We start from the raw sequence: 14,654 nt of genomic DNA, 5'->3' as shown, positions 1-14,654 counted from the left end.
GTATATCTAAGTTATTTTAATTTGCATTTATCTAATCAATAGTTATTTAGAGCATTTTTCCACATGACTATTGAGAGCTTTGATTTATTTCTTGTTCTGAAAACAGCCTGTCCATATCTTTTGACCATTTATCAATTGGGGAATGGTTCTCATTTTTATAAATTTGGCTCAGTTCCCTATATATTTGAGAAATGAGGCCTTTATCAGAGAATATTCCTACAAAATTTTTCCCTGTTTCCTATTTTCATGCTTTTTGTTTTGTTTTGTTTGTTTTTGTTTTTGTTTTGTTTTGTGGGGCAAAGAGGGTTAAGTGACTTGCCCAGGGTCACACAGCTAGTAAGTGTCAAGTGTCTGAGGCTGGATTTGAACTCAGGTCCTCCTGAATCCAGGGTTGGTGCTTTATTCACTGCACCACCTAGCTGTCCCCTTCCCATTTTCCTTCTAATTTGGCTATGTTTATTATGTTTGTCCACAACCTTTTTAATTTCCTGTAATCAAAGCCATCCATTTTACTTTTCATGATCCTCTCTATTTCTTGTTTCATTGTAAAATTTCCCCTTATCCATAGATCTGACATAAATTTTTCCATACTTCTCTAATTTACTGATGATATCACCGCTTATGTTTAAATAATTTTTCTACATTGTCAGTCTGTACTCTTTCCACCATAATGAGATACTTCTTTTAAAAAAAAGTAATACGGGGCAGCTAGATGGCGCAGTGGATAGAGCACCGGCCCTGGAGTCAGGAGTACCCGGGTTCAAATCCGGCCTCAGACACTTAACACTTACTAGCTGTGTGACCCTGGGCAAGTCACTTAACCCCAATTGCCTCACTAAAAAAAAAAAAAGTAATTGTGAAATATTTAACAAAAGAAATAAAAATACAATAGAACATAGATAATGCTTATATGTAGTTTTCTAATGAGCCTTTAAGGATCCTTATGTATGATTTAGTGAGCCCCCTATAATGAGATACTTCTTAAAAGAGGTAATAATAATTCAAGCACTTTGTGTTTGATCTTTAGATCTCAGGTATGCCAAACCTGCCCTAAAAAAACAATGTCCTAGGGGGCAGCTAGGTGGCACAATGGATAAAGCACCAGCCCTGGATTCAGGAGTACCTGAGTTCAAATCCAGCCTCAGACATTTGACACTTACCAGCTGTGTGACCCTGGGCAAGTCATTTAACCCTCATTGCCCTGGAAAAAAAGCAATGTCCTAGAGGAGATGACATATGTACAAAGATAATTATAATAGACAAAATGGATTATGGTAAGTGTATTAGAGGTACTCAAAGTGGTAGATCTCCAAGGAGGGAGAAAGGTAGCACAATGGACAGAACACTGATAGGGCCTAGAGTCAGGAAAACCTGAATTCAAATTCACCTTTAGTTACTTAATAGCTGTGTAACCCTGGACAAGTCACTTAACTTTTGTTTGCCTCAGTTTCTTCATATATAAAAGTTAATATGAAATTAATAACACATATATATATATATATGAAGTTAATAATAGCACCTACTTCCCAAGATTGTAGGGAGGATAAAAATGAGATAATCATTATAAAGTGCTTCTAGTTGTTATTTATCCTTCATCAGAAGGTGATGTCATGATTTGCAGTGGATTAAATTTAAGTGAGGGAGGACTGTGCAGAGTCACTTGTCTCACTCTCTCCTCCAAAGCCATCTGGGTCCAGTGGCAACATATACATCAGGATGACTGGAGATGGCCCCACATGTTTGAGGCAAATCAGAATTAAGACTTGCCAAGGGTCACACAGCTAGTAAGTGTCTGAGGCCAGATTTGAACTTGGTTCTCCTCCTGACTCCAGGGCCAGCGTTCTATCCACTGTGCCACCTATTTATCCCCATAAAGTGCTTAACACAGTGCCTGACACATAGAAAGTGCAATATAAATGTTAACTAGTATTATTTTTTTTTTTTGCGGGGCAATGGGGGTTAAGTGACTTGCCCAGGGTCACACAGCTAGTAAGTGTCAAGCGTCCAAGGCTGGATTTGAACTCAGGTACTCCTGAATCCAGAGCTGGTGCTTTATCCACTGTGCCACCTAGCTGCCCCCACCAATGTTAACTATTATTAAAAAATTATTATTATTTTATCACCACTCCCTTCAACCTACCTCTCCCAGAAGGAAAATGGAAATGGTCAAATTGATCCCAGCTAATAACCATTGTCAGAGTTTAATGTTTCTCAAACTCACCCCACCCTTTCTATTCAATTCTACTGGCATTTATTAAGCACCTACTATGTTCTAGGACCTGGAGGTTCAGCAGTGTGGTACAATGGGCAGAACACCGGGACTCTGGGTTCAAATCTCACTTCTGATATTTATTACCAAGATGACTTTGGCCAAGTCACTTAAACTCCTAGGGTCTCAGTTTTCTCCTCCATAAAATGAGGGGATTGGACTAGAAAGCTTCTGAAATCCCTTCCAGCTCTCGAGCTGTGGTTCTATAAGAAAACAGTCTCTACCTTTAAGGAGCTTTCATCATAATGGGAAGATATAGCATGCGCAAAGGTAAGTAAATGCAAATATATTTGGGATTCTGTACCTATTATTCCACTGGTGTTGAACCACCACCACCACTCCCCCTGCCTTGTGTAAAAACCCCCTCCACTAATGCAGATGTACAACTTATCTGTAATTATATATCTTAGGAGAAGGGAAAGGGAAGGGAAGCATTTATATAGCAACTACTATGTGCTAGTCACTGTGCTAAGTGCTTCTTACTATGCTACCTGAGGTCTGTAGAGGTTGTGACTTGCACAGGATAACACAGACAGTTTATGTCAGAGGTAAGACTTATACAGGTCATCTTGACCCTAAGATTGACTCTCTATCCACTATTCATCGTCTCCATCTGGGAGGGAGAATTTTGGGGGTCAGGGTGGGGCAATGAAGGTTAAGTGACTTGCCCAGGGTCACACAGCTAGTAAGTGTCAAGTGTCTTAGGTCGGATTTGAACTCAGGTCCTCCTGAATCCAAGGCTGGTGCTTTTATCCACTGTGCCACCTAGCTGCCTCCTGGGAGGGAGAAATTTGCAAAGTTCTTCCATAGGATCTTGACTCTTGGGTCCTCTGTGCCTGAAGTGTCTATCTCCTCCACCTCTATTTTTTTCTGCATTTTGTTTTTATCTTATCCCCTATTTAGAACTAAAGATTTCTTAAGAATAAGGACTATATCTTATTCACTGTTTTATCTTTCTAAGGTTTAGCAGAAGGCCTTTCACATAGCAGGAATTTAGTAAATTACCAGGTAGAATTGAATCAAAATGGATTGATTGAATGAATGAATAAATTAATTAAAAGCAATTATTAAATATTTAACCATGTTCTCAGCTCTGTGCTATAAGTGTAGCTTAGTGAAATGGAAGAATTATTTTTTAGCATACTAAAAACCAGCCGTGTGATACAGCTGCTAGAAAGAAAAGATTATGAGCTCTTGGGCTGCTCTGAGGGAGTTATTAATCCCAATATATTCTCTCTTCTGGTCAGGCCACATCTGGAGCTTTGTCATAAAATCTGAGGGATTGAAGGGACTTTGGGGGCCATCTAGGAACGCTTCCTGAAGAGTATGTCTAGAGGAAGATGGACAGGATAATGAGAGGTCTGGAAACTATGTCACATGAGGACCACTGTTTCCAAGTATTTGAAGAGTTATCTTATGAGGGAGGAAGATTTCTTCTATAATGATCCAAAGGGAAACATTTTTGACTGTGGGTAGAAGCTGGTGGGGGTTGGGGAGGTGGAACCAAAGAGTAGAGGGAGCCAGATTCTAGCTCAATAAAAAGAAATGACATTGGCATTTGGAAATAACTGGCATAAACTTTTTTTTAATAGCCATGCTGGTTCTCGAGGATAAGCATTTCCTTTTCTGTTTGTTCGGGAACATAATATGTTCTAGCCTTTTCCAAGAATTGAAGCTAAGGCTAATGACCTTTACTTTCTGTTTTTGTCCTTTTTTTCAAATCATGAAAACAGTTGACCTTTTCAATCCTATAGTACTTCTCAGTGGCTTAGTAGTCTTAACCAAACAAGCATTTCTTAAGCCCCTACTATATGCCTTGAGAGGAGTGATTGGTTTTGCCTTTCTTTGTATTCCTAGCATTTATCTCAGTGTCCAGTGCATAGTAGGTGTTGTGTTCATTGAGTTGACTTGGCTTGGCTCAACTTGACTGAGGATGGGGCAAATCTGAGCCAGGTCACTTGATCTCATCAAGGGCAGCTCTTTTACTATCTTCTTACTTATCTTAGGTGCCAACCCTATTAACCATTCTGTATTTTCAAGTCTCAAGATCATTTTCCTTGAGAGGGAAAACTCAGAAGTAAAATAAGGTAAGGAGCACTATTTTCTTTTGTTGTTTATTATTATCATTTGATCTACCCTGAGCAGCAGTCCTAGTCTTTCCATAATCCTGGTCTTTTCACCAATACAACTAAATTACCTAAAGAAAATAAAAACAACCCTCTTTTGAGGTATTACTAGCTTTCAGTTTATTCTGAGTTTTACCATTCTTTTGCTCTTTTTTTTTTTTTAGTGAGGCAGTTGGGGTTAAGTGACTTGCTCAGGGTCACACAGCTAGTAAGTGTTAAGTGTCTGAGGCCGGATTTGAACCCAGGTACTCCTGACTCCAGGGCCGGTGCTCTATCCACTGCGCCACCTAGCTGCCCGAGTTTTACCATTCTTAACGATATTATCATAGGACCATGCCATGCTTTGGTATTTATTCTTCATTACCTTCCATTGCTTTGATATTTTGGACACTCCCTTTTTAAAAACCGAGGTGGTTGACAAGGTTCCTGTGAATCTACATCATTCTCTTTAAAGATGTAAAATTTCAACAGCATAGAATGTTGGGCTGAGTCCAATGAGATAAAATTTAATAAGGATAAATATACAGCTTTACAGTTGGGTTCAATTACACAAATACAAAATTGGGAGAGGTGTGGCTAGACAGCAGTCTGTGTAGAAAAAAACATGGGTGGGGGGAGGGAAGGGGTGGATGAGTGGGTTTGGTTCCATATTGAATTTGAGCACCAACTCAATATGGGTTAACAGTTTGATAGGAGAGCCAAAAAAATTAATGTCGCTAGCCTACACTGAGTAAAGCAGAGTGTAAAGAAATAGAGTGGTGACAGTCCTACTGTGCTCTGCCTTGATCAGACCACTCCTTTAAGACAGGGCCTGTCATTTTATTTGTATCGCCAGTGCCTCACACCGAGTAGAGACATTAATAGATTGATATCTGTTGATTGATTGACCGATTGATTGTGTTCAATTCTAAACATTTTAGAAGGACACTAATAATCTAAATAGTACTCAGGATTTGGGACCTTAAGTAATGCCATGTGAGGAGCAATGGAAAAAAAACTATCTTTATGGGGGACTGGCCAGTAAGCCCAGGCCCTACAAACCTGTATCATTGGTGTGCCATTGATGCAAAACCTGTTTCTAGGAGGGTTATGATGATAGGTAATGGAAATATCCTGAAGAGACTTTGGAGCATGCATCAATATTCTGTAACTGGTCCAGTCTGCTAAGTACATAGTAGACGGTAGCCTCTTCCACAGTTGTGGAACATGAAGTAGGAGTGAATTCAGAAGAACTCAGCCATTCTCTTAGTTTGGCTTCTCTCTGGCTGACATCTTCCCATCAGACAGCATCCCATGAGAGGCAATGAGAATGAGGAGAAGCCTGTCAAGGGCGTGCTGTGCCTGCCAAAGGTCAGAGAGTCAAAGGTGAGCTTGCCAGGCCCCAGAGAGACGATGCCCTGGTGACTATATCAGTCATGGGATAATGAGTGAATTGATGTAAATGTGTTTCTAAATGAAAATGTAAGTGCTGTTGAATATCACTTAATAACTATTTTATTGAACATTTTATATTTATTAATGTGCACAAAGAGTGTGTTGCTATTCTGTCTCTAATACAAAACAGCTGGACCTGACAGAGGTAAATGGGAACTAGAGGGTGTGGCCATGCAAGATTCTATTTTCCTGGAAGGCTTTGAACCAGGGCCAAACCAGACCCAGAAGTTCCCATTCACCCCAGACTCACACATATGATATTCATTAACAAAATTGCCATGTTCTTTTCTGCAGAAAGTGGTTCTGTTATTATAATAAAAATGTGTCTATTATGAATAAATTACCACCTACATGGTGGGTAAGAAGGTTTTTAGTCAAAGTACAAGGATTGAGGGGAACAAAGAAGAGACAACCTTGCTAATCCAAAATTATAGCTACTGAGCTCCCTCCCTTCCATCAAGTAAAATGAACTGGCATAGGGCAGGAAAGGGTTGAAGCCAGAACCCATTGATAAGAGGTAGCTGCTATTTATTGCAAGGGGTCTGGGGTTGGAGAATAGGAAAAAGAATGAGTTGATGTTTCTAGGAAACAGAATCAAAAGTTAAGTAACAAACTGGTATGCAGAACTGAAATCAATAAGGCACCTTAGCAATCATCTAGTCTATTCTCCTAATTTCACAGATAAGAAAACTGAGGTCCAGAGAGTGACTTACTTGTCACACAAGTAGTAAATGGCAAAGGCAGAATTGAAAGCCACATATTCAGACTCCAAATCCAGTGCTTTTCTTACTGCTTTAATCTAAACAGTTGAATATTAAAATTACTACATGAAGTATAGCAAAGGTGGAAAGTTGGAGGAACAAATCAGATCTACTGCAAAACTTAAAATCCAGAGTCTGTGGTTGTGTGTGTGTCTGCATGCATTTATCTGTGGAACTTGCAATGAAGTGTAGTTTGAAAATGAATTCAAAACTAACCACAGGGTTTATGATAAGCAGAAACATAGGAATATGCCTAGGCCTCTGTTCAGTCATTAATAGCAGTTTGCTGTGCTCAGCACCTGCTCTGTGAGCATGGACTGTGGATGGAAGTAAATAGCTCATCCTCTCTTCTGCTTCTAAAGGGGATAATGCTATCAAATGCCAGGACCCTCACAATAATGGATTCAACTAGCACACACTACCCACCCATTGCTATTTACAGCACAGAAGATAAAAAGCTCTCAAATAACTTCCCTTCTGTACTAAAGAAAGGTTACAAGCTAAGCAAAGACCCAAGCATTTTGTATGGACTTAAAGCAAATCCCTATCCATATATTTCTCCTGGGAGATGGGGAGTGGTAACAGGGGCTATTTGCATTGTTCTGCCACTGAAGTTTTCTACACTGAAAATCCATTTTCCTCACCACTAGCCAAGGCTGTTACCATAATGAATGAAGTCTCTGGCTTTTGTAACAAAGAACACGTAATAGGTCACACACAACTGTCAGAAAAACTGACCAAACAGTTTATCATCATTTCTGATAGTCTAATTCATCCATTTTTAGATCTTTTATTTTTCCTTCTTAATTGTTCTCCCATCTTCCCACCACTGTTCTGGAGAAATGAAGTAATAGTAGTGGTGGTGGTGGTGATTTTTTTTTTCAAATTGATTATTTATTTAACATTCTTTTTTTTTTAATTTTGAATTCCAAATTCTCTCTCCCTCCAGCCCTTCTCCAATCCATTGAAAAGGCAAGCTATATGATATCAGTTATACATATAAAATCATGTAAAACAAATTTCCATATTATCCTTATTGCAAAAATAAAAACTTAAAAAAAAAAAAAAGAAAGCAAAAAGAGCTTATCAGTTCTCTGCCTGGGGTGAATAGCATTTTTTATCATGAGTCCTTCAGAATTGTCTTAGATTATTGTAGTGATCAGAATAGTTAAGTCTTTCACATTTTATCACCTTTACAATATTGTTGTTACTATGTACAATGTTCTAGTTCTGTTCACTTCACTTTGCATCAGTTCATATGTCTTTACAGATTTTTCTGAAATCAGCCTGGTCATCATGTTTTACAGAACAATAGTATTCCATTATGTTCCTATACCACAACTTGTTCAGCCACTCCCCAATTGATGGGCAAGCCTTCAATTTCCAATTCCTTGACACCACAAAAAGAGCAGCTATAAATATTTTTGTACAAATAGGTCTTTTTCTCTTTTCTTTGATCTCTTTGGGATACAGATCTAGCAGTGGTGGTGCTAGGTGAAAGGGAATGCAGTTTTGTAGTCCTTTGAGTATGGTTTCAAATTGTTCTCCAGAATGGTTGGACCAATTCACAAGTCCACCAACAGTGCATTAGTATCCCACTTTTTCAACATCCCCTCCAGCATTTGTCATTTTCCTTTTGTGTCATGTTAGCCAGTCTGATAAGTGTGAGGTGGTATGTCAGAGTTTTAATTTGCATTTCTCTAATCAGTAGTAGTTTAGAACATTTTTTCCCCTGTGACTATAGATAACTTTGATTTTTTTCTTTTGAAAACTGTTTGTTCATTTTTTGACTGGCGGTGGTGGTGGTGTATTTCTTAGCAAAAGCAGAAGACAAAGTGGAATGGGGTAGAAGTTCTGGTTTTGGAGTCAAAGGACCAAGGTTTGAATCCTGCCTCTGCTGTTTACTTATGTGACCTCAATCATCATTTGAGGTATTTAGATAGTATAGTAGATAGAATGCTAAATCTGAAATTAGGACTTTGAACCCATACTCCTTAGCTGTATGACCTTGGGAAACTCGTTTAACCTCTTTGGCCTCAGGTTTCCTCATATGTAAAATGAGGAGGTTGGACTTATTCCCTTCTAGAATCCCTTTTAGCTCTAAATCCATGAAGCAGAGGCAAGAATTCCCAAGGCATGTTTTGGAGGAGAGTGGATAGGCTACTTTGCCTAGGCATTGGGGATGTATAATTAAGTCAAGACAATAAGAATTCATTAAGCATCACTGTGCTAACTTTAGGGGAATCTGGGAAAGATAAGTCTGGAAAGCTAAATTGAGCATAGATTGTAGAGGATCTTGAATGCCAGGCTAAGAATCTCATTTGATTAGATAGCTATTAAAGGTTGTTGAGTAAGAATTATAGAGTCAAAACTACTCATTAGGAAGCTAAAAATGAGCGAGATGGGTTAGAAAAGGAAGAGAATGGAAAGGGGGACAATGATTATGAAACCCTTGCAATAACCTTAGCAAAAAGGTAGGAGCAAGGGAAATACAAACTAGTCAGATTCAAGAAACACTTGAAACTAGAAATAAATATGACTTTACAACAGGTAGGAGATGTGGGAGAGGGAGAAGATAAAAATGACTTTAAGATTTCAAACCTGGGTTCAATAGTCATTAAGTATTAAGGGCTATTCTATATCAAGTACTGTGCTAAGCACTGGAGTTACAAAGAAAGTCATTAATAGTCCCTGTACTCAAGGAGTTCCCAATCTAAGCGTCAAGAAAACCTAAGTTAAAATCTGGCTTCAGACACTTGCTAGCTGTGTGACTCTAAGCAAGTTGCTTAACCCTGTTTGGCTCATTTTTTAAAAATCTGGAACATGAGCTAGAGAAGGAAATGGCAAACCACTCCAGTTATCTTGGCCAAGAAAACCCTAAATGAGGTCACAAAGAGTTGGACATGACTGAAATGACTGAACAACAACAAAAACGAAATATAGGCTCTACTGCAAGGAGGCAAACTGGATCACAGAAGTATCAAGGAAATGTGTTGGGATAAAATCCATGACTAGAATATGGAACTGGATAAATATGCTTTATTCAAAAGAAGCAAGATAAGTGAAGGTAGGATGGAGTAGAGTAGCATTGAATATTAAGTTATACCCATATAAAAAAAAAATCAAGACTTAGAGGAAGGGAGCTTGTTGCTGAGAATTTGGGCAAAGATGACTGAATAGATATAGAGTGTTGTTTTTGTTTGTCTTTCCATCTCAAAGAGGACCATGACATCAGAGTGATGTCATGACTTGCAGTGAATTGGACTTAAGTGAGGGAGGGCTGTGTAAGGTCACCAACCTCAATCTCTCCTCCAGAACCATCTGGGTTCAGTGGCAAGATATACATCAGGACAAATGGAGATGACCCCAGATGTTTAAGGCAATGGGGGTTAAGTGACTTGCCCAGGGGCCAAATAGCTAGTAAGTGTCTGAGGGGAGATTTGAACTCGGGTCCTTCCAACTTCAGGGCCAATGCTCTATCCACTGCACCACCAACCTTCCCCCATATGATAGATATGATTTTATCATAATAAATATGATTTTGTCACTGGAGTCTATTACAGATCACCTGAACAAAAAGAGAATGTAGTTGAGAATAAAGATCTTTTGATCTTTGATAAAGATCAAAAGCCCAACATAGATAGCACTAATAGGGGACTTCAGTTTTCCCTCTCTGTACCAAAATAAGAATAGATAATGATTTCTTGACTTAAATTTATGATAATTTCATCATTCAAATAGTGGTTACAGCAACAAATGAATATTCTGTACTGGATATGATTCTGGCTAACTGGGAAGAATTGTTTGCTGAAATGAAAATGACAAGGAATTCAGGAGGGAGGACCAAATGACCATTGTCTCTCTTAGAATTTGTGATAGAGAAGAAAAAGAGAATCAGACAAAATATGGCATGCATTCTAGATTTTCAGAGAGTAGATTTCAAAGGATTAATGGTAAGAATAAATAGTATTCCACGTACTAAAATCCTACAAGAGAAATTATCTCAGAAGAGATTGAAAACTCAGGGACAAAATTCTGAAGACACAATTTTCTGATGAGGAAAAATGGGAATTTTGTTGAGACATGTAGATACAGAGAAAACTCATTGATCAACTTATTTTAATTTTACAATTTTTACCATTTAAGGGGTATTTATTTTCTCTCCCTCCTAATTTCCACCCTACCCCCAAAGAATATTTTTTAAAGAAAAGGAAAACACAACAAATAAGAATCATTAAACAAAAACTTTCTACACTGGCCATGTCCAAAAATGTATGCATTATTCTGCATCTATCACCTCTCTCTCAGGAGGTGAGAAATGTGTTTCATCTTTAGTCCTCTGGAATTATTATTTGCCATTGCTTCAGTCAGAATTCTAAAGGCTTTCCGAATTGTTTTTTTCTTTATAAAGTTGTTGTCACTGTATATTTTGCATCAGTTCCTAGAGGTCTTCTTGGTTTTATTTTGCAGAGTTAGGTCTAGAAATACATTAAACTTCAATAGGGAAACAGGAAAAACAGGGAGAGAGGAAAGTAGATGGTGAGAGGGAGGAAGAGCACAAAGAATTTGAGAAATTAAAATGAAAGCTGTTCCAAGGTTCCATCTCATACCCATCAGAGTGGCAAACATGACAAAAAAGGAAAATGGCCAATTTGCAGGGCGGGGGCGTGAACTGAAGGAAAACCAGTATATTAATGGACTATTAGCATAGATATGAATTCTTAGAGTTATTTTGGAAAGCAAATTGAAATTATGCCCCCAAAAGTCTCTGAACCATGAGTAGTATCCATTCATCTAGCTACCACTACTGCATCTATCTTTACCCCAAGTAAATCAAAGAAAGTGGAAAAGGTCCCATATTAATCAATTAATTGATCAATATTTATGAATTGCCTACTATGTTCCAGTCACTGTGCTAAACATTGGGAATACAAAGATTTAAAAAAAGAAAGACAATCCTTACCCTCAAAGAGCTTACAATCTTAGGGGGGAAGCCAACCAACAAAAGGAAGCTGAAAAGCAGCCAGGAGGGAAACCTGAGGAAGGGGCATGGTGGAGAAATCGGGCAGAGAAGTCCTAGCTAGTGTTGCCATTTGAAAAATGAGATATCTGAGCTGAGATTTCTCCTTAAATGGAGATTTGGAGTTCATGGCTCCACTCGTCAATCAGAAAGGCTAAAGGTAGTGATAAAGCAGAGTACCAAGGCTGATGAAATCTCACAGGTTGATGAGGTCATCCTAATAGTGGGTGGGCTTCCTGGGTCATTGTGAAGCCAGTCAGAGAAGTCCCAAGAGTAATGCAGCCAAGTGAGAAATGAAGAGGTACAACAATACCTATAGCAGGTCATTTGGTTGTAGCAAAGAAGAGAAACTAAGGAGGTACCCATTGATTGTAAATGAGTAAACAAATCATGATATATTTATGTAATATAATACTATTATGTCATAAAAATGATGATGAAAGGAATGGTTTAAAGAGAATTTTAGAAAGACTTGAATAAAATGAAGCAGAGTGAAGTGAGCAGAACTAGGAGAATAACTTAAACAATAACAAGAATAATTCGAAGTAAAACAACTTTAAAAGTCTATGGTTGATGTTATGATCGACCACAATTCCAGAGGACCAATGATGGTCCTACCCACCTCTTGACAGAGAGGTGATGGACTCTAAATACAGGATGAGAGAAATGTTTTTGGACATGGACAATGTAGAAATTTGTTTTACTTAACTATGCTTGTTTATAAGAGGCTTTTCTTTTGCCTTTCCTTTTTATAGAGGACAGGGAAAGGTGGTAATGAGAAAAAGTAGATGCTTGTTGAGAAATTCTAATTTTAAAAAAAGGAAGGGGGGCAATTTTCTACACAAGTGAATGTAGTACCAAAGAAAAACAAAAATAAAAAAAATAATCTATGAAAATTTAAGAAAAAAGGAGTAGGTGGGCTCAAAGCATATTCATTGATGATTTAATGTCAACTTTTCAAGAAATCTCTAGTGCCATTCCCCAGAAATTTGTGCTTGGCTCTATGTTGTTTAATATTTTTCTCAATGACTTGAATCAAGGCATGGATTCCATGCTCTTTAGATTTGTAGATGAGACCAATATGAGAAAAATAACAGAGTCAGGATCCAAAAAGATCTTGGAAGACTAGAATACTGGGTTGGGTCATCAGGGTCCTGTGGCAGCAGGAGAGTTAATATGACTTTGGGCATCATTAAGAGAAACAGAGTTTCCAGGGGTAAGAAAGTGATCATTTCTCTCTAATCTTCCCAGGTCTGTCAGATCACATCTAGTTTATTATGTTCAGTTCTAGACACCACAGTTTAATGACATTAATAAGCTGGTAAGTGTCCAGAGGAAGTCAACCAGGGTGGTAAAGAACCTTGAGCCCATGTCTGATGAGGGTCTATTGACTGAAGAGAGCATGTTTACCTTGAAGGAGACAAGGCTCAGGGGGAAACATGATGGTTGTGTTCAAGTATTTGAAGGACTGTCATGTGGAAGAGGCACTGGACTTGTTTTGCTTGGCCTCATAGGACAAAACCAAGAGCAAAGCATGTGTTGTTGTGATGTTAAGATGCCAAGTTGCAAATAGGTAAATTTAGATTTGAAGTTAGGGGAAAAGTTTTTAACAATTTGAACTACCCCAAAATAAGACAGGCAGCTGAAGAGGGAGTGAGCTCCTCCTCATTCGAGATCTTCAAACAAGGGGTGAACATCAGACATACAATGCATGAGAATTCCTTTTCTGGCATGGATTGGATTAGATGGCTATCAAGGGTCCTTTCAACTTGACAACCCTGTGACTCTGCATGCAGGGGGCCATACTAAATATTAGGGTATAGCATCTAAGTGTCCCAAACACCTAGCAATTCAATTTTTTTTTTGCAAGGCAGTGGGGACTTAAGTGACTTGCCCAGGGTCACACAGCCAGTAAGTGTCAAGTGTCTGAGGCTGGATTTGAACTCAGGTCCTCCTGAATCCAGGGCCAGTGCTTTATCCACTGTGCCACCTAGCTGCCCCCCAGCAATTCAATTTTATTAGAGAGACATATATTAAGGATCTACTATATGCCACGAACTATGTTAAGTGGAAAAGATGCAAAGGCAAAAAACTAAGCAGTCCTTAACTTCCAGGACTTACAATGTATTGCAAAGAAAAGAATTTTCAGGAGGAAGAGGCATTCATAGGTCAGTATAGAAGAAAATAAGAATTTGAGGATACAAGAGGGAGATTCAGACAAAGTAGTCTAGAAATATTTACCTGGGGTGGGGCGGGGGGGGGGGAGGAGGGACGGAGAATGCTACCAGCAGCAAGGATAAGGAAAGAAGGTGATGATTCCTGGAGGAGGTGAATCTGAAAGGTCATCGAGGAAAAAGTATATCCTAAGTTTATGAAGGGCAGCAGGGAATGACATGTGGAGTTTGGGTAAAACTGAATAGTCCAATTCTTTTTTTTTTTTTTTTGCGGGGCAATGGGGGTTAAGTGACTTGCCCAGGATCACACAGCTAGTAAGTGTCAAGGGTCTGAGGATGGATTTGAACTCAGGTACTCCTGAATCCAGGGCCGGTGCTTTATCCACTGTGCCATCTAGCTGCCCCCCTGAATAGTCTAATTCTAATCAAGACAATGATCTGAGACAATTCCAAAGGATTCATAAAAAAAAACTCTATCCCCCTCCAGAGAGAGAACTGATGAACTCTTTTTTTAACTTTATTTTTTCCTTGCTTTTTCTTTGCAACATGACTAATATAGGAATATTTTGCATGATTTCACATGTATAATTGATATGATATTGCTTGTCTTCTCAATGGATGGGGGAGAGACTAGAGGAAGGAAGAAAAGTCAAAACTCATAATTTTTAAAAAATGAATACTAAAAAGAAAGAAAAGAAAAGAATACCTAATAGTCTCCAGTACAGGGCAGTCGAGTTTAGTAAATGTTTGTTAAATGAATAAGAAATGGTCTCTCAGGTCATACCAAATACACTATCTTAGTGTAAAGCTGGCCCTGAGGGTAACTACAATTCTTGCTTTCAAAAAACATTCAGGAAAAATAATGGGAAG

The sequence above is a fragment of the Dromiciops gliroides genome, chromosome 6 (assembly GCF_019393635.1).
Source record: "Dromiciops gliroides isolate mDroGli1 chromosome 6, mDroGli1.pri, whole genome shotgun sequence".
NCBI classification, from domain to species: Eukaryota; Metazoa; Chordata; class Mammalia; order Microbiotheria; family Microbiotheriidae; genus Dromiciops; species Dromiciops gliroides.
Note: the sequence above shows the minus strand (reverse complement) of the source record.